The 18,506-nt window shown below is 47.0% G+C and overlaps 1 protein-coding gene across 1 annotated transcript in view; it reads left to right on the forward strand.

Moving 5' to 3' along the window:
• The window catches only part of SLC1A7 (solute carrier family 1 member 7), a 720,509-nt gene that overhangs the window by 586,943 nt on the left and 115,060 nt on the right, over positions 1 to 18,506 (forward strand). The window lies entirely within an intron of this gene.

An 18,506-nucleotide genomic window follows, 5' to 3' on the forward strand; every position in this document is an offset into this window, starting at 1 on the left:
TTCCAGGGAGGCCAGGATTTTCCCATAGTCGGAGTTTAGGATGATAAAAAGAAGTATGGCAAAAATCCAAAATATTGCGCCAAATTTTAACTAAATCCCTGGCGGTCTTGAATCTCACCCGTTTGAAAAAGTTAGGATTGTGTATCCTAAGCAAAAACAAGTTGGAATCCGTATTTAACTTGAAAGTAAAAAAGTAAAGTTGGTTATCTGTGTTAAGTAGGCCCCGTAAGCGTCCCAAAAAAGTCGCCCAGAAATACAACTTAAAATCAGGGAAATTCAATCCCCCATTATCCGGTGCGGCTTTGAGCAACTCCACAGAACGCCGGGCTTTGCGGTAGCCCCAAATAAAGCAGCTAAATATTCCATCCAATTTTTTAAAAAAAAGGAATTACTAAGAGACATGGTCAATTTCCACTGCCCTACATTTATTGTGACGGGACAGGAGGTGTTTCTGGGTAGGACGCCTTGCACAAAGAGGGGTAATTGTTAGGGCAAGTGCCTTTCCAGTGTGGGTAAGGTAAGATATCATACAAAAACAAATACCAAATGCACACCAATATACAGTACAGAAAGAGATGTCTCAATGGGCATAAATTAGTACAAATGACAAGGTTCAGAACAGAAGAGGGGAAGCGAAGTAGTGCGATTCCTCTTTAATTGTGTGGATGGCCAGCCGACACGTGTTTCGTCGTCAAGCGGTAACAATGCTTGTACGACTCATCAGGGCTGTAGCGCGAAGGATTAGGACCATAGGTCGCTAAGCCGGTGATACTTCCGACCCGGCCCCTGCTCGAGACCAGGTAGACGCTCGTCGGTGGTTATGGCTCCAAATTCAAGGGTCATGTAGTATGGGCGATGCTTTGTGTTGAAAAAACAGTGCTCCAGGCTATTCAGGTATGTGAATGCCACAAGTGAAGTACAACAAAGCCTCTGCTTCTGGGGTGCTGGAGTGACTCAATGGGACGATCCGAATTGATCGTTAAGGTTCTTTTGATCACACATGGATGTGTGTTCTCAGAAGTTTGAGCACAAAGCTGATAGCGCGACCTGCGAGATGAGTACCTCCTCGCAGCGGTTCCGCTATCAGCTTTGTGCTCAAACTTCTGAGAACACACATCCATGTGTGATCAAAAGAACCTTAACGATCAATTCGGATCGTCCCATTGAGTCACTCCAGCACCCCAGAAGCAGAGGCTTTGTTGTACTTCACTTGTGGCATTCACATACCTGAATAGCCTGGAGCAGTGTTTTTTCAACACAAAGCATCACCCATACTACATGACCCTTGAATTTGGAGCCATAACCACCGACGAGCGTCTACCTGGTCTCGAGCAGGGGCCGGGTCGGAAGTATCACCGGCTTAGCGACCTATGGTCCTAATCCTTCGCGCTACAGCCCTGATGAGTCGTACAAGCATTGTTACCGCTTGACGACGAAACACGTGTCGGCTGGCCATCCATACAATTAAAGAGGAATCGCACTACTTCGCTTCCCCTCTTCTGCTCTGAACCTTGTCATTTGTACTAATTTATGCCCATTGAGACATCTCTTTCTGTACTGTATATTGGTGTGCATTTGGTATTTGTTTTTGTATTTGTCAAGCGTGTGCCCTGCACACCCTTAAGAGGGGTTTAGGGCCTTTTCCCCTCACCTTTTTGCACCCTGACCTAACCTTTTGTCTACACTAGCGTGTGCTGTGCGCCCAGTATCTCCCTGAACTTCTAAAAAACCCGAGTTCTCCATAGCCTTTAAGGTAAGATATCATCCCTAAATTTATTGAGGATCCAGGCAATGTGAGAACATTTTAAATATTATCCCAGAAAAATGAATTTACTTGTGGAAATTCCAAAGTACTAGTAGTGTAAACATGTTTTAGAATTCCAGGAATATATAAGGGATTCCAAAAATCTGAGAAAACTACTCCCAACGTAAGAGTTAACGTACAAAAGTGTATTTCAGAGTGTTAAATCCCTGCATCAGTGAAGCATTTCCTCAGTGCTCCAAAGTGCTTGTCAACAGAGCAGATGGACTAAGTCCTACTGCCACCAGAATTTGAGCCAAGGGAAACTTGGAAATTCTGATCCTTTTTAGATGAGTGTATCCCGTATACCACTATTCCAAGGTCCACTTTACTCTATTGCAATTCCAGTCCTTTGGTGACTCGAGCTGTCTTTGACTGCATGGGTTTTGGTGATGTTGTGTTTGATATAATATGATCCTCCTTTACCTATCCTCATTTCAGAATGATGCTCCTCAATATCCACAAGCATGTACATATGCTGGATGTTCCTGCCTTGTGACTCTTCCATGGGCAATCTCTACAAGTAGCTATTGCTCCTGAATACCCTTTTATAATATTGTTATCATATTTCTATCCGGTATTTAGTTTGCAGGTGTATCTATGTTCAATCGACATGCGTCATCTTCCTGTCTGCATATAAACTCATCCTTATTGTATTGTCTGGTGGTCTTCAAGCCAATAAACTACCCACCTGCCAATGCAAAAGAAGCCCACAGAACCAAAATAACGTTGTTGGGTGACTTGAGAGTCAGGGAAGGGAAAAGCTTTTCTATGTATGTGCAACCCTCACTCACTGTCGTAGTGACATGCTTCGTTATCAAGTTCATCCTGGCTGCTAATAGCCAGGATGGGCTCAACCATATTCCAGGGAACTCTTTGTATTTATGCTCTTTTTAGGTCTCCACTCTAGATAGAGTGCATGCGCTGTCTCGAACTGAGACATGCTGTATCTGCTTTGAGGCTTCCAGCCAGCCCCTAGGCTTTCCATATGCTGTCACGATTGTCGCTCCAGTTTGTGCTCTCCGCATTTGTCAAGGGCATGCACACGTCATGCCTCTTCTGGTCTTTAGCCCTCCATGAGTGCACCGGCCAACCACTCCTGAACATATGCTGTGCTCATTTTCATGCATTGTTTAGGAATACTTTTTTAGGTCTGGGCTGTAGTTTATTTTGTTAGGCACGTTTTTCACCTGCGCTCCTGTTTTTGACATCACTCTTTATTCGTATCACAATGACGTACAGTGTAGAAGGGGGCTGCTTTTCTGCTGACTCAACAGATCTGCTGCGACAGCAGTGGTGATGTCCTCACATTATCAGAACTCTTTCCTTCGTAACAGATGTCGCTGGAAGTACTGGGGTCTAAGACCAGCGTGTAAGCTGGTAAGATAGAGCACAACGTGTTCAAATGCCGGGCGCTGGCTCGCAGTGCAATTTTTTAAATTCAGTTACATAAGGGAAGACTTAATTTTTGTACTCTTGAGTTAAAAAAAGCAACCATGCCCCCACCCCAAACATTTTGTCGGGCTCCCTAGACTCGACTCTTGGACAGAGCCAGCGTGTCATTTCGTCTTTCTGCTTCCCTCGTACTACCTGCCACCCCTTTCTTTGCAGCCTCAGCTGCCTGCAACATTCATCGGATGAACTGAACGCAATCCGGGATATTGATAGTGCAGGTCAGTCCCTGAATCAATCTCGCTGCAGGACTGGCCAGACGAGTCCGCTCCATTCTGCCAAGTGAAGGTGGAGCTGGTCTATGGTGTTGGCAGGCAGGTACACTACACGGATACAGTAGGCCCAGCACCGGCACAGCTGAAGTCTTCAGGCTTCTATACTGGTGACTGCGAGGGAATATAACTCAATGGCATACGGAGCCCTGTCATTAACCTGTTTTTTGTAGTTTTGCATAGCACAAACTCAAACTCTTTCTTAACACATACCACCGTACAGGGCCCCTGCAGTGTGCAAAACGTACACCATGAAGTACTGTGCCCGTTGTCAAGCATTCTGGTGACCCCCTTTGATGCTATCTTGCAGTGCTGCTTGTAGGCTGCCTACTCCTTTATAGCGAAATGGGAAATTTGCCTCTTTCCCTCAGTGACCGCGCAGTCGCCTACCTTGTAAAATGTTCTCACTGCATGCACTTTAAACAATGTATCAGTACTCACGAGCGAACCTTTATCTCATTTGGTGTTGAAGAAACAAGTGAATTGTTTTCTAGCGATTAGGTGAGAAGTGTATCTATCCCTAGGCTCCCCTCTGTGCGCTGGGCCAATGCCTTCTGGGGCCTGACACCCTCTGCATGACGTGGAGTTTCTGGATGGTTGCCAGCGCAGCACCCCGTAAGCAGACTGTCCTTTAGCAAATAAGTAGGACATTTCAGTTCACTGGTTTTGTGATTCACTTGCAAACTGATTATGTTTTCTGCATAAATGGGATAGATTTTACTGTTCCTGTTGCTTCTGCGATGGATGAGGGCGGTGAAAGGAGGTTGATGAAAAGGAGAGAGGGTAACTTAAGTAACCAATCAGATGCACTCTGGAGAACACCGCATCACACCCCTGACCCAGAGGAATGCACTTTTCCTCAGAAATATAATTCCACCAGTGTGAACAATTGCACAAGTTGATGTCTGCACCAGGCCTTTAGCTTTATTTGTTTTTTCAGTGCCCACCCACTCCGCCGGCCACACGCTCGACCCCGTCTTCTCCTCAAGCCTGCGTGTCTCCGTCAGCCACACCACCGAACTCCTCTGGACCGATCACCGCTGCATCCACTTCACCTTCCAGAAACCCACCACACACCACCGCACCCAACAGAACCCCCGCCGCCGCTGGAGCCAAATCACTGAAGACCAACTACATGCAAACCTCGCTCTCAGCCTACCCACCGAACCCTCCAACACCGACGTCGCTGCCCACAACCTCAGACGCTGGATCAAGGACTGCACCAACACCCTTGCCCCGCTGAAGAAACCCCCCCCACAGAGACACCAGCAAGAGGGCCAGCTGGTTCACCGCAGAACTCCTAGATGCCAAGCAAGCCTGCCGGAAACTAGAGAAGAAATGGCACAGTGAACAAACTCCGGACAGCCACGCAGCACACAAGGACGCTGTCCGCAACCACCACCACCTCATCAGGGCTGCCAAGAAGACCTCCTTCAAAGACCGCCTCGACAACAACGCGCATGACAGCAAGGAGCTCTTCAGCATCGTGAAGGAACTCTCCAACCCCAGCTCCAACACCAACGACATCCCGCCGTCACAAGCCCTGTGCGACTCCCTCGCCACCTTCTTCCACCACAAGATAGCAGACATTCATGACAGCTTCAACACCCAGACAGCTCCAACAGACAGCAGCACAAAAGACTCTCCGCACACCATCGGCCAAGTCCCCTTGCTAGCCTGGACCAGCGTGAGCGTTGATGACACCATCAAGACCATGAGCACAATCCACTCCGGCTCTCCGTCAGACCCATTCCCGCACCACGTCTTCAACAAAGCAAGCAGCTCCATCGCACCCCACGTACGCAATGTCATCAATCTCTCCCTTGAGACCGCGACCTTCCCAGAGAGCTGGAAACACGCCGAGATCAACGCCCTACTCAAAAAACCCAAGGCAGACCCAAGAGACCTCAAGAATTTCCAACCCATCTCTCTCTGCTCCCCTTCCCGGCCAAGGTCATCGAGAAAATCGTTAACAGACTGCTAACCCGATACCTCGAAGAGAACAGAATCCTCGACCCTTCCCAGTCAGGGTTCCGCAGCAACCACAGCACCGAGACCGCCCTCATCGCCTCCACCGACGACATCAGGACCCTGCTAGACAACAGGGAGACTGCAGCACTCATCCTCCTAGACCTCTCCGCCGCCTTTGACACCGTCTGCCACCGCACACTACGCGCACGCCTCCACGCCGCAGGGATCAGAGACAAGGCTCTGGAATGGACCACCTCCTTCCTCCCCAGCAGAACCCAGAGCGTCCGCCTCCCCCGTTCTATTCCGAAGCCTCCTAGATCATCTGCGGCGTACCCCAAGGATCCTCCCTCAGCCCGACACAGTTCAACATTTACATGGCCCCGCTTGCACATGTTGCCCGACAGCACGACCTCAACATAATCTCCAACGCTGACGACACTCAACTGATCCTCTCCCTCACCAAGGACCCCATCACCGCCAAAGCCAACCTCCATGAAGGAATGAAGGCCGTCACCGACTGGATGAAGATCAGCCGTCTGAAGCTGAACTCGGACAAGACGAAGGTCCTCATCCTTGGCTCCAACCAATCAGCCTGGGATGACTCCTGGTGGCCAACGGCACTGGGGGCAGGCCGACCCCCACCGACCACGCACGCAACCTGGGAATCATCCTCGACTCAACGCTCTCAATGACCAAGCAAGTCAACGCCGTCTCCTCCTCCTGCTTCAACACCCCCTGCATGCTCCGCAAGATCTACAGATGGATCCCGACAGATACAAGAAAGACAGTCACCCAGGCCCTCGTCAGCAGCAGACTCGACTACGGAAACGCCCTCTATGCGGGAGCCCCGACCAAGCTCATCAATCGACTTCAACGCATCCAAAATGCCTCGGCACGACTGATCCTCGATGTACCACGACACGGCCACATCACCCCCACCTGAGAAACCTGCACTGGCTCCCTGTCAACAAGAGGATATCCTTCAAGCTCCTCATCTACGCACACAAGGCACTCCACAAGACCGGCCCAGCCTACCTCAACAGACGGCTCTCCTTCTACACCCCCAACTGCCAGCTACGCTCAGCCGACCTCTCACTCGCCACCGTCCCGTGCATCCGAAGAACAACCACGGGCGGGAGATCCTTCTCCCACCTCGCCACCAAGACATGGAACACCCTCCCACTGAGCCTAGGACATACCCAAGACCTGCTGACCTTCAGGAGGACACTAAAGACCTGGCTGTTCGAAAAGTAGTGGCCCCCACCTCCCTCCCCCCCAGCGCCTTGAGACCCTCGCTGGTATGTAGTGCGCTTAACAAATGACTGATTGATTGATTGATTTTGAATAAGACTGTTTGTAATTCCTTCTAAAAGAACATTATGCGGATTAGACCATCTCCCCATACTTCTGAATGCAGTTTTTTCACAGCCCCTTCCCAGTAAGAATGTTCTTTCATAGCACTTGTTTTGCGATCATCTCTTCATAGGCTAACGAGTCTAAGGAGCAGGTCTCCTCAGCCCTTGTCCTTTGAACATCTCTCTCTATTCTGTGTCTTGCCCCAGAAGGCAAGTCTCTTACATTAACATTTCCCATGAACACCTCTTCTAAGCCTCTGTATAATCTGAACTTGTCTCAGTATGTCCAGGTTCTCCCATGTACATCATTCCACAGCCTCCACCTCTTCTATAAACATCTCTCTCCAAGCTTAGTCTGTCATTTGAACATCTTTCAACAGCCCGAAAGGGAAGGAAGATGGCGGACTGACGCCGCCTCTGCTCACAGGCACCGGGAGCAGCTCCGGTCCTCTCCATGCAGACAGCATTAAAGCGCCTTAGGGGAATAACGGCAAGAGAGGGAAATGAGAATGAAGCATAGCGGGGAAAAGAAACTGAGTTGAAAGGGACTTGCCCATGGGTCTCAAGAACAAATGCTCGCTTCAGCAACGAGGACTGCCAAGTGACTTTTGTTCTTAATTCAACTTGCCTTCTGGACTGCTGGCTCCCACTCGCCAGGAATCTATTGGTCTGGTCTGGCAGGTGCCCTGGCTCTCTCCTGCGGCAAAGAGATGGCTCCACCGAAAACTACTGTGAAGGGAAGCCGAGCAGCTAGAGCCTCAGTTACGCCAGGAGGAGCGGCACCGTTAGGGGAGCGCAGGAAACAGAATTAGGAGCACTTGTCCTGTGAATATCAAACGACCACATGCATTTACATGAACTTCCATACACAGCCCTACTCCCAACACCCCATGTACAAGTCTTCATGTGTACATCCTCTCTCTCCACATCCCCAGGGCTCATCAGGATAGACAACCTGACTCAGGCGACCGGAGGGAGGCATTGTTAACAGCCCAGAGTGGCCAGGAGAGAGGTAACGCTGGGGTGGACCGGTCTAGTAAGGACCTTGACTCTGTAACACAAGCCACCGTCCAGGAACTGCTGCTGGCTAAAGCAGGTAGACATGAAAGGCTCACATCATATGAGGCTCAAGAGGCCAATAACTGCTCATTATCTGCCTTGGGGTTAGGCTCTGATACTTCCCCCTTGCTGGGCTTGGTCAAATCAAAGATGCGTAAAGGTTCGGACTCAAGTCACCTTCAGGAAGAAACAAGGGTAAATCTAAGTCATGCAAACCCTGGAAAGAAGGCTTAGAGTCGCTGCATGGTAGCAATCGACATAATAGCCTCAGTGCCTGCAAAAAGATCACCGTAGATGCCAGCCCCCTGCGCAAATGGGTTCAATCAAAGGGGTAGTGAAATCCCTAATCTCACGGATATCAGGCTCGGGCTTGGGATTAGGCTTGGACCATAAGACTTCAGTTGGTGTTTCGAGGGATCTATCTAGCTCACTTCCGGGCCCCCGGTTAGACATACCTGCCCTCCCTACCACTCAGGCACAAACCCCTGATACACCGGAGCTCCCAGGGAATTTCAATCTTGCTGGTGAAGGGGATGGGGAGGCTTCTGGTGAGAACAAACTGCTAAATGATACTCCAAGCAGCAAGGAGCCATCACTCTCTTTAATATTGCAGGCACTGAAGGATCAAAGGATGGCGGTACAAGAACATTATGCGCAGGCTAGGGCTGATAACCTCAGCATTCCGCAATCTCTAACCGAGGTGACAAGCAAGGGGTGGGCACTAACAAGAGACATCGAAGAGCTGCAACAACGGAACGCGAATATAGAAGAGACTTTGACTACAACAACCATCATTGAACACAGCCACGACGAGCAGATATCAGCTATTGGAACGAAGATAGAGTATCTGGAAAACTGTCAGCGCCGGCATAACTTAAGGCTGTTTGGGGTCCCAGAAGGCAAGGAGGGCTCTGTCCGGCGCACCTACGTTGTCCAACTACTTCAAAAGGCCTTCCCAGATCTGGCGGACTGGAATTGGGACTGCCAAATTCAGCGAGCGCATAGACTGCCAATATTCCTGCATAAGCCAAACCCTCGCTATTCTAGACCTCTGTTGATCTATTTTGGTAACTTCTTATTAAGACAGGCAATATCCATTAAAGCTTGCCCTTGTAGTCCTTTAGCATTCAACACCCTCTCTATCTTTGTTAGGTCAGACCTGTGTGGAGCCACAATGGATAGACGGTGGAAATTGAGGCAGCTTATTGATCCATTAAAGGCGGAAGGCGCTCAGGTCTTCTTACTAGAGCCGGCCCAACTAAAAGCCATAAAAGGCGGACATTGGCAGTTCTTCCTCATGAATGAAGAGGCCAAGCAAGCTTTAAATTTCAACAATTGGGTAGTAAGGTATTCCTGCGTAATGTCTGATGGTTTAGGTGTTTCTGTTGTAAATTATTTACACTCTGCTACCAAGGGAGTCCGGACAGCCACCACCCTGTACTGCCTGATTGCAATTTGTTACACTTGCATTGATAAAGTCTCCTTTTGATTGGTCTCCCTGAGCAAGGAAGTATGTAATTTATCTTATGTTGTATCACAATATTCTCTTCTCCACATGGATTTGCAAGACAGTTTTCTCCAGAAATGTGTCTCTTGTATCTAGATCACAACTCAACAGCCAACATGCATGTTTCGTCTTTGGTACATCCCCAAAAAGACTTCCTCAGGGCTAAAGCAATAATCTCTATACTTATTATTTTCCGTTTTAGCGTTTAAGGCGAATAAGGACCACTTATAGGTGAGTCAAAGAAGTACATGTCGCTTATTCCAACATTCAGCAAGCTTTAAGCCAATGGCAGTTGGAAGGGGCCCCTAAAAGTAAGCCTAGGCAGAGTTCGTGATGTTCCACCGCGCTACGCGGAGCCCCGCGAGCAGCGGAGTGCATGAGATAAATGCTGTTCGCTGTGATTTTCAGTGCCAGGTGCTTGTCCGCACTGTGCAATCATCGCAAACAGCACCATGCACAGTGCAAGCGAGCGCTTCTTCCTTTCTGCTGCTCAAGTAGATTTTTACTCGAAAGGCAGCTTTCTCAACCCGAGCCACGAGCATACGTGATCACTCGCAATGAGAAATCTGACCGCCCGTGTTGAGAAATCTCGCCGGGAGGTTGATTTTCCATGCTCCCCAACTTGATGTTGATGATCGCGAACGAGGAAAAATCTCGCCGGGAGGTGGATTTTCCTCGCTCGTGCTCGCCACCTTGATGTTGTCAAACACGAGCGAGGAAAAACCTCCACTCCGCGAAGCAGAGTTTTTCAGAACTCCACGAGCTCCGCGTAACTCAGAGTGCAGATTATCTGCAAACTCTACGAGCGCAGGGGAGTTCTTTGCCCAGACTTACCTAAAAGGTCTTATAGGCCCAAGACAACAGAATTTTTTTGCATGCTTTCTTTTTTTGGTTTTCTCTCTTCTTTGGAACATGACTCTATTGATAATTGGAATGCTTTTGCCTTTTATTTTGTTTTTCTTACTGCAATTTCGATTCTGGATTGTTTTTCCTCTCTTGCCAATTGGGCACTTCAGGGGTGGGTGGACGGTGGGCAGCCCGGAGTGTACTGTGGGCTGTTAGCTGCCAATCCAATGGCAGCCTATAAGGAGGATAATTCCTTCTTTATGGTACAGGGGAATGAGGGAAGCAGGGGGTACATGAGGGGGGCATAGGGGAAAAGGTCACAAAGGGATCACATAGGGAGGCAAGGAGTGGGGTTGGTAGCAAGGTTAGGGGACACAAAGGCGGTCTGAAGATAGATAGGGGAGTCATTGTTAAAGTACTTGGAAGTGGCAGGAGCATAGACTACCAATAATTATGGCTCTGATAAAATGTATGGCCTGGAATGTGTCAGGACTAAATAATGAAGTTAAGCGCCAGCTAGTTTGGGAGGAGCTGAAGCGTACAGGCCATATTGTGCTTCTTACAGAGACTCAAGTAGCTTATAAAGATCGAGGCTTATTGAAACATCTGGGGTATCAAACAATCATCTACACTTCCCAGAGTGCTCCAATAAGGGGAACTGCTATAATGGTCTGCAAGTTATTAGATCATAGAGTCCTTAAGATGCTGGCTGACCAGTGAGGGAGATGGGCGCAGCTGGAAATTAAGGGGTTGAAGTATGTTTTTTGTTAAAATTACAGACTCAATGTCAATGACCCTGCGGTATTTACTTTATCAGTTTAGAGTTACTAGACTGGCATGGGGAGCACCTAATTATGGGGGATTTTAATTGTGTTATGAATTATGCTATTGATTCCCCAAATCGAGCAGCCACTCTGAGAATGGGGAAGGTGAGAGCTTCGATTCTTGAACTGGGGTGGCTGCACTCCTTAAATGATGCTTGGCGTTCTCTACACGCAGAGGCTCCTGGGTATACTTACTATTCTGCCCCGCACAGACAGTGCTTGAGAATAGATATGGCTTGGGTTTCGGATAAAATACTATCAATAGCTTTGCTGGAAGTATGCCCTAGGATCGTCTGTGATCATAATCCCATTTTACTATCCTTCCAGGTCAAGATCGAGATTAAAACACAACGGTCTTTTTCATTCCAGTGTTACTTACTTTCTGATAGCGACTACTTCCTTTTTACCCATCAAAAACTTGCGGACTTCCTTAAGAATAATATGGGAACAGCTACCCCCTGGGTAGTGTGGGACGCAGTGAAGGCGTACATTAGGGGGATTATCCAGAAATACATATGGCGCCATAATAGGGAGTGGGATACTGCGGATAGAGCTGCACTTCAAACGTTATTAGCAAGTGAACTTCGCCACGCAGATGCAATCCGGCATGGTGCCCTCGATCAGGATTTGTTGTATAACTCTTTAATAGATGAGCGACTGGCAATAAGCAGGTCTTTTAGGGAGAAAGTTGCGGCAAGTTATAATAAGCATAGATCGTTACAATATGAATATGGGGACCGAATTGGGAAGGTACTTTCCCATCAGCTAGCAGATAATTGAGCTCAAACATTGATAAAAGCTATTAAGGGGGAAAACGGCATACTATGGGGGTCATTAGGATGGCGGCCGGACTTTGCCCGACCGCCATCCTCGTGGTAATCGGGACCGCCCGCCATAAGGGCGGGGGTCCCGTGGGGACTATTAGGATGTGCCCGCCACAGTGGAGGGCACATCCTGTATTTTAAGCATTGTGGCGGGCGGTGCTCTCTGCACCCCCCTGCCACAATGCTAAAAAAGCATTTCAGCATTTGCATAATCAAAGCAGCAGGCACCGCGCGGTGCCTGCCGCTTCGATTATGCTAATGCAGGGGGGTACCACAGGTACCCCCCGTGTGCACCCCCGTACTCTCCATCACTCTGGGGGCCCACACGGGCCCCCAGAGTGAAGTCCGCCTGCCTTTCCGTGGCGGCATTGCCACCACGGAAAAGCAATTGCAGACGCCCATCCAAATATGGCTGGCGGTGTCTAATAGACCCCGCCACCATATGAACCCTTTTCCGTCCCGGCCGCAAGGCGACTGGCGCGGAAAAGTGGCAGGCAGTGTTTGCCTCCGCTGCGGTCCCCCCCGCCATTGTAATGTGGCGGGGGGGAAAAGGGTGGCGGGCGGGCATTTCTGTCGGGCGGATCGCCACTGCCACCATGGCGGTGGCGATCCGCCCGACATGGTAATGGACCCCTATATATGCACCCAAAAGCAATAGCTGAGCAATTTTCTGTCTTTTATCAGGAACTTTAGATACTAAACGTAGGGGCAAATGAGGGAGGACTTCAGAAACATCTAAGAGGGAGCAAGTTGCCGTCTTTTTGTGAGGAGGATGCAGCCTTGCTGGAACAGGAAATCACGCGTGAGGAAATCAGGGGGGTAATATCTGGGTTAACATCGGGGAAAGCGGTTAGGGAAGATTCATTTCCAGCTGAGTTTTATAAGGCTTTTAAAAATGCTTTTGTTCCTCTCCTGGGGGCGGTCATTCAACTTACTGGATCAGAGGGTCAGGCTCCGAAGTCATGGAATAGGACAAATGTAGTTTTTTTCTTGAAAAAAGGCAAGCCGCCTGAGGAGTGTAGCTCTTACCGGCCGCTGTGCCTTATAAATGTAGATGTCAAGATTTCTGCAAACATTTTAGCCACCCGGTTGCCTCCTACAATGTCCGGCTTATTTCCTACACAGCAGCATGGCTCTATACAGGGCAGAGACACCACGGCTCATGTCAACACTGCAGTGGGGACTTTTGATTTAGCTAGGAAATCAGTGCTGAGGCTGGGCATGTTTCTGCTAGATGCCGAAAAGGCCTTTGACCGGGTGACTTGGGAGTATCTGTGGGCAACACTTTCATTATTTGGCCTTAGAGGGCGATACAGTAAATGGGTACAAGCCTTGTACAGTAAGCCCTAGGCTAAACTGTATTACAGTTTACAAACATTTCCCTTCCCAATCTGGTGTAGACAAGGCTGCCCTCTTTCCCTTCTCCTTTTTGCGTTATACATTGAGCCATTTATTAGGGCACTGAAGAATAATGTACAGATATCCCCTCTAGCTACAGGGGAGAGCCATCTCAAAGTCACCGCTTATGCGGATGACATAGCCGTCTGTACTACTGATCCTGCACCTGCATTGGATGCTATAGAAGCTGAAGCAAATAAATGTGGCCACATTACAGATTGTAGACTGAATGTGGAGAAGATGCAAGTGCTTCTTAACTTCCAGGTGGAACAACCTATTTTTGGGGTCTGCGCTACAGCTACCTATTTAGGGGTACGCATTTCTCCAAAGATTGAGTTCATTCCTGCATTAAACTATGACCCACTGCTGGAAGCTGTAACTAAGCAATTGAGAAGCTGGCATAAATTGCGTATTAGCATAGTGGGGAGGTGTAACGTTATAAAAATGAAGGTGCTCCCAAAGTTTTTGTATCTATTCTGGTCAATCCCTTTGTGTATCACCAATTCCTTTTTTAGGAACCTGGATGGGGTGCTGAGTAGCTTTATTTAGGGTATAAAAAGTTACGATGGGCTATAGGTTTAGTGAAACTTCCGTTTAATCAAGGGAGGCTAGAGCACCCGGATTTTAAAATGTACTACTGGGCTGCGTTTGTCCGGCGGCTTCGTAGCCTTTTGAACCCTGAAAAACAATATTTTTGGCATCTGTTGGTTTAAGGATCTGACAGTCAATTGTTTCTATATAGAGTTAATGACCCTAAATAGTTTGAACTGATTCGGTTTAAGACCATCAGGGATGGTGTACATATATGTCAGGGTATTATACCCAAGTGCTCTATCTCTTTCTTCCATGACAATCTCCCCTTATGGGGTAATCCAATGCTGCCGAAGGTATTTCAGGATTTGGCGGGTAGGCGGTTGGCAATCTATGGCATTGACCAACTGGTCCACCTGTTTGACCATAATAGTTTTCGGTCATTTGAAAGTCTGCAGCTTGCATTTGACATTCCCCGCCAAATGTTCTTTAAATACCTTCAGATTATGAGACACCAGGCATTCTTAATGGTCTCAAGATCTGGAGTATGGGAGTGTTAGTATGGGGAGAATCAGAGATTGGCCATTAGTAAAATGTATCGATGACTGGGTCAGTTTAGAACAAATGGGTGTGAAAAGTTGGCAGCAAAATAAAGCGAGACCCTGGGGATAAATGTTCCGTCTGAAGTAATCGAGACTGCGTTGGGTACTATTGGCAGATTGATACATTCTGTTAGTCTAAGATTTCAGCAGTTCCGTACAATCTGCACACTTTACTATACTCCAGAGAGGATTGCTGGGTGGGCCCTAAGAGGGGGAGGACAGGGAGGGGAACAGGGGGGGGGATCACAGCAAATGCCCCAACTGCGGATTGTATGCAGCCAACATCATGCTTATGGTTGTTACTTGCCCTGACTTATGAATATTCTGGCAGAAGATATCTCATGTCATGAAGCTGAGACTAGGTGGTGATTATGTTTTATCAGCGACTGAAATTGTGTTGGTTTACAAGGAGGATAGCTGTGGGCATACACGTATAATTTCAATTATGTTGGTGGCGGCTCTGCTTTCTATAGCCAGGGCTTGGATATCACTTAAACCTCCCTCAGTAATGGAATGTGACTCTATATGGAGCTGTATTGAAGGTGCCAAAAGTACTAGAGCAATTTGGAGTATCTTTCTAGAATAAAGGAAGGCAGACACTAAGATTTAATTATTAACCTTGGGCGGGGTTGGAAAGGAGTTGGAATGTGTTTTTATTATTCTTTTTAACGATGATATGGTATGCCATAGACTGTGTGGCTGCCCTCTATACATAGAAGGTATATTTATGTTTATCTATTTATTTTCTGTAAAAATCCGGATATGAACTAGAATGTATTATTACTAGTATTGCTACCGGCTATGTTATTTTATGTCGTGCTATGTAATAATGAAAAATGTATTGGTGTTTCCCTTTGTGACAATAAAAAAAATGTTTTAAAAAGAATATCTCTCAACAGCCCATAGGGCACTTAAACATCTCTTCCTAGCCATCTGTATGGTGAACATCTCTCCAGGGGTTACACTTGTCCTGTGAATATCAAACGACCACCTGCATTGGCATGAACTTCCATACACAGCCCTACTTCCAACACCCCATGTACAAGTCTTCATGTGTACATTCTCTCTCTCTTGATAGGGTGGACTGAGGATACTGCGTGTTACCGGTTGTAGGAGCCGTATTCCGCTACACAAGCTTAAATAAATACTGAAGTTGATTATTTAAAAAAATAGAGGAAGGAGGTACTGTGGAAGATGTGAGAAACCGGTAGCTTGGAGTGTAGGTGGCCTATGATAGTTCAGAAGACAGCTTATGTGAGGACACATACCATATTTTAGAAGCAACGTCATCTTGAGTAGGTCGGAGAACATTCTTTCCCGCGTATTTGGATTTTGGAGAGTGATCTTCTAGTGCCATTATATGTGCTCCAAGGAATGAAGTTTGGGGACAGTCTGACCACTATCTCTCTGAGACAAGTGAAAATATACAGCATTGAGGAGCTTTAGGACTTGAGAGCCGTATTCCGTAACCACTCTTTGAGAAGTGGTAGGTCTTGAGCCGTTGTATACATATACGTCTCCTGGTATTGCAATATACCACAGTGGAACTGCTTTTACAGTGTTACCTTTTTCCCAGGTGGAGTAGTTCATATCTGGCAGGTCCTGAGGAAGGTGGCGTTCCAACATTTCGCAGCCACCAAAACGCGTCAACCACTGCCTTGATTACATATTGCTATATGCAGTTGTTGTACTTGGTCCTTCCAATTACATTGTCACTCTGTAGTTGAGTTCCCCAGAGATGTTATGAATGTGAAGGTCTGTTTGGGTTGGTGTGAGTATGGTTTGAATGGTGGTGTATGAGTTTGGTTATATTTCTCTACCTGGGTCTGTGCTATTTATATTGTAATCATTGTTTTTGCCTTTTTGTGATTATGAATGAATCTATACCTGATGCTGATAAAAACAACAATTCACAAAAAAAAGTATAATGATGAAAACATTTTTGATAACAGAAATGAAATAAAATAATATATTTTTGTAACTGTTGGAGTATTTGTCAAATATTTCTGTCTTGGGTGCTCACATTAGTTAGTTTAAATTAAATCAGTTGTAGAATAAGGTCTAGAGGGAGCTCTCGTTTTGTGTTGTGTCATATTTTCCCCTCTTCTCCCTGACCTTCATTGCCTTTTCAGAGGGGGTCTCCCACGTATTGCATTACATCCTCTCTCTCCACAGCCCCATCATGTCCCTCCAATGAATGTTGTTCATCCCTCCAGCTGGACCATCCCAATAGAATGATTAGGTATGAAGCATACAGTTGCAGCATCTTCCTCGTATTTTGTCACCAAAGTTTGTTTGCATTTGGCCTGGCTCCAATGACGATATGAGGGTTGATGTCAGCATTCACGAACATTCGTGTTCTCGAAAGATTCAGAACGCTGGCAGTAACTGACATTGTTCAGCTCAGGCTAACAGGGCCGGCCTGGGAACAGGAACCAGCCTTGGCAGATTGCGGCTCGACCAGGTAGTGAGAAGTACTCTTCCCACTTTTGTTACAGGGGGCTGATATTGCAGTACTGCTGCAATAACGGCCTGCAGTGAAAAGAACGGCCCCTGTGGACACAGAACCGGCCACCACCCCTCCGGCCCATAGGCTGCAGAATATGGGGCTCATTTGGTCTGTTAAGAGCGTTTTCACGAACGCTGACGCTCCTATTTTTGACATCACTCTCCATTTATATCACAATGACGTTTGAAGCAATAACAGGTCACTGAACAGGACATACTCCTTCACAATATCACTTGAAAAATATACACTTGAAAAGCGCACCAGCAAGAAACTCTGGGATTTATTTTCCACAACACTTGTTGAACTATTGCAACTACCATAACCCAGCTACTGACAATTTAGCCAGCAAAACCCTCATTCCCAGGTCACTGGATGAGAAGTTATCGACCTAGTTATCCATTCCAGCCATTATTATCTTCCCCGTTCATGGCATGTATTTCCGGGTCAGAATGTAGAGCCATTTGTAGCACCTGGAATTGCAGGGTCCATTACCGCGTGCAGCTCCCAACTACCACTGCGTGACCCCACGTGTTAAAACTTGGAATCATGCAGGGTGGTGTCTTTCTAGGACTCTGTGAATGGAGCACCAAAAGAATATGAAGTGAACACTTTCTGTTATTACATTTATTTAGAGACAGTATAGCAGTTTATCTTTTAATTATACACTATTAGGCACATAATGCAGAACACTGACAGACTTCTTCAGGGACTGGAAATAGATTAACAAATAGCATAGGAACCGAGAGATGTGTGATCTGCAACAGGAAGCCAGATTCAAATATTTATTTGTTCCACGTCTACTTTCCGACAGCTTGCTTGCAGATGTTAATATGTATCAGATCCAGGTTGCCGAGCAGCTGTGCATCCATTCATTGCTTGAGAGGCCATGGCTTCTTGCAATAGTTTAGAACCGGTTCACTGTGCAAATCAGCAGTAGTGAGGGCTAAACACTTCACTGAAATGTGAAATCGCTAAGTTCACCCGCAGAAACCTTACGCTTCTTGGAACAAATTTGCCATGTTTTTGTAAATTTGTTCCGCTGGATGCGATTTCACCACTCTCCTGTACCGTGTGCACCGACGATCCACTAAGAACCACCACAAATTAGTGATATTTCATAGGTACGGGACAGATACGAAAAACTGCAAAAAGGCACTTCCTGGCACAATTAGTGTTGAGTGTTCTGCAAAGGAAAAGAAGAAAATGTGCCCAAGACCAGACACTGTTGTGGTGCATCAGCGCAACTGACGTCACATTGTTTACCAGTTGTAAGAGGCAAGATGGTGTAGTTAATGAATATCACAAGTAGGGCCCAATATTAAAACCATGTTCACATCTCATTTCCACTTAGGTATGCATATAGTATGATTTATGTGAGAAAATTTACGGCTTCATTTTACACTCGAAAATCGATTTACTCACACATATCATACTAGCATGATGTAATATCATGTAGAAATACATATGCCACAAGGGGCAGGAAGTGGGCCCTACAGGTCAAGAATGACTTACAAAGTAAGTAAACATCCATACACCTGTGAGGATAATCACAAAC

The sequence above is a fragment of the Lissotriton helveticus genome, chromosome 1_2 (genome assembly GCF_964261635.1).
Source record: "Lissotriton helveticus chromosome 1_2, aLisHel1.1, whole genome shotgun sequence".
NCBI lineage: Eukaryota > Metazoa > Chordata > Amphibia > Caudata > Salamandridae > Lissotriton > Lissotriton helveticus.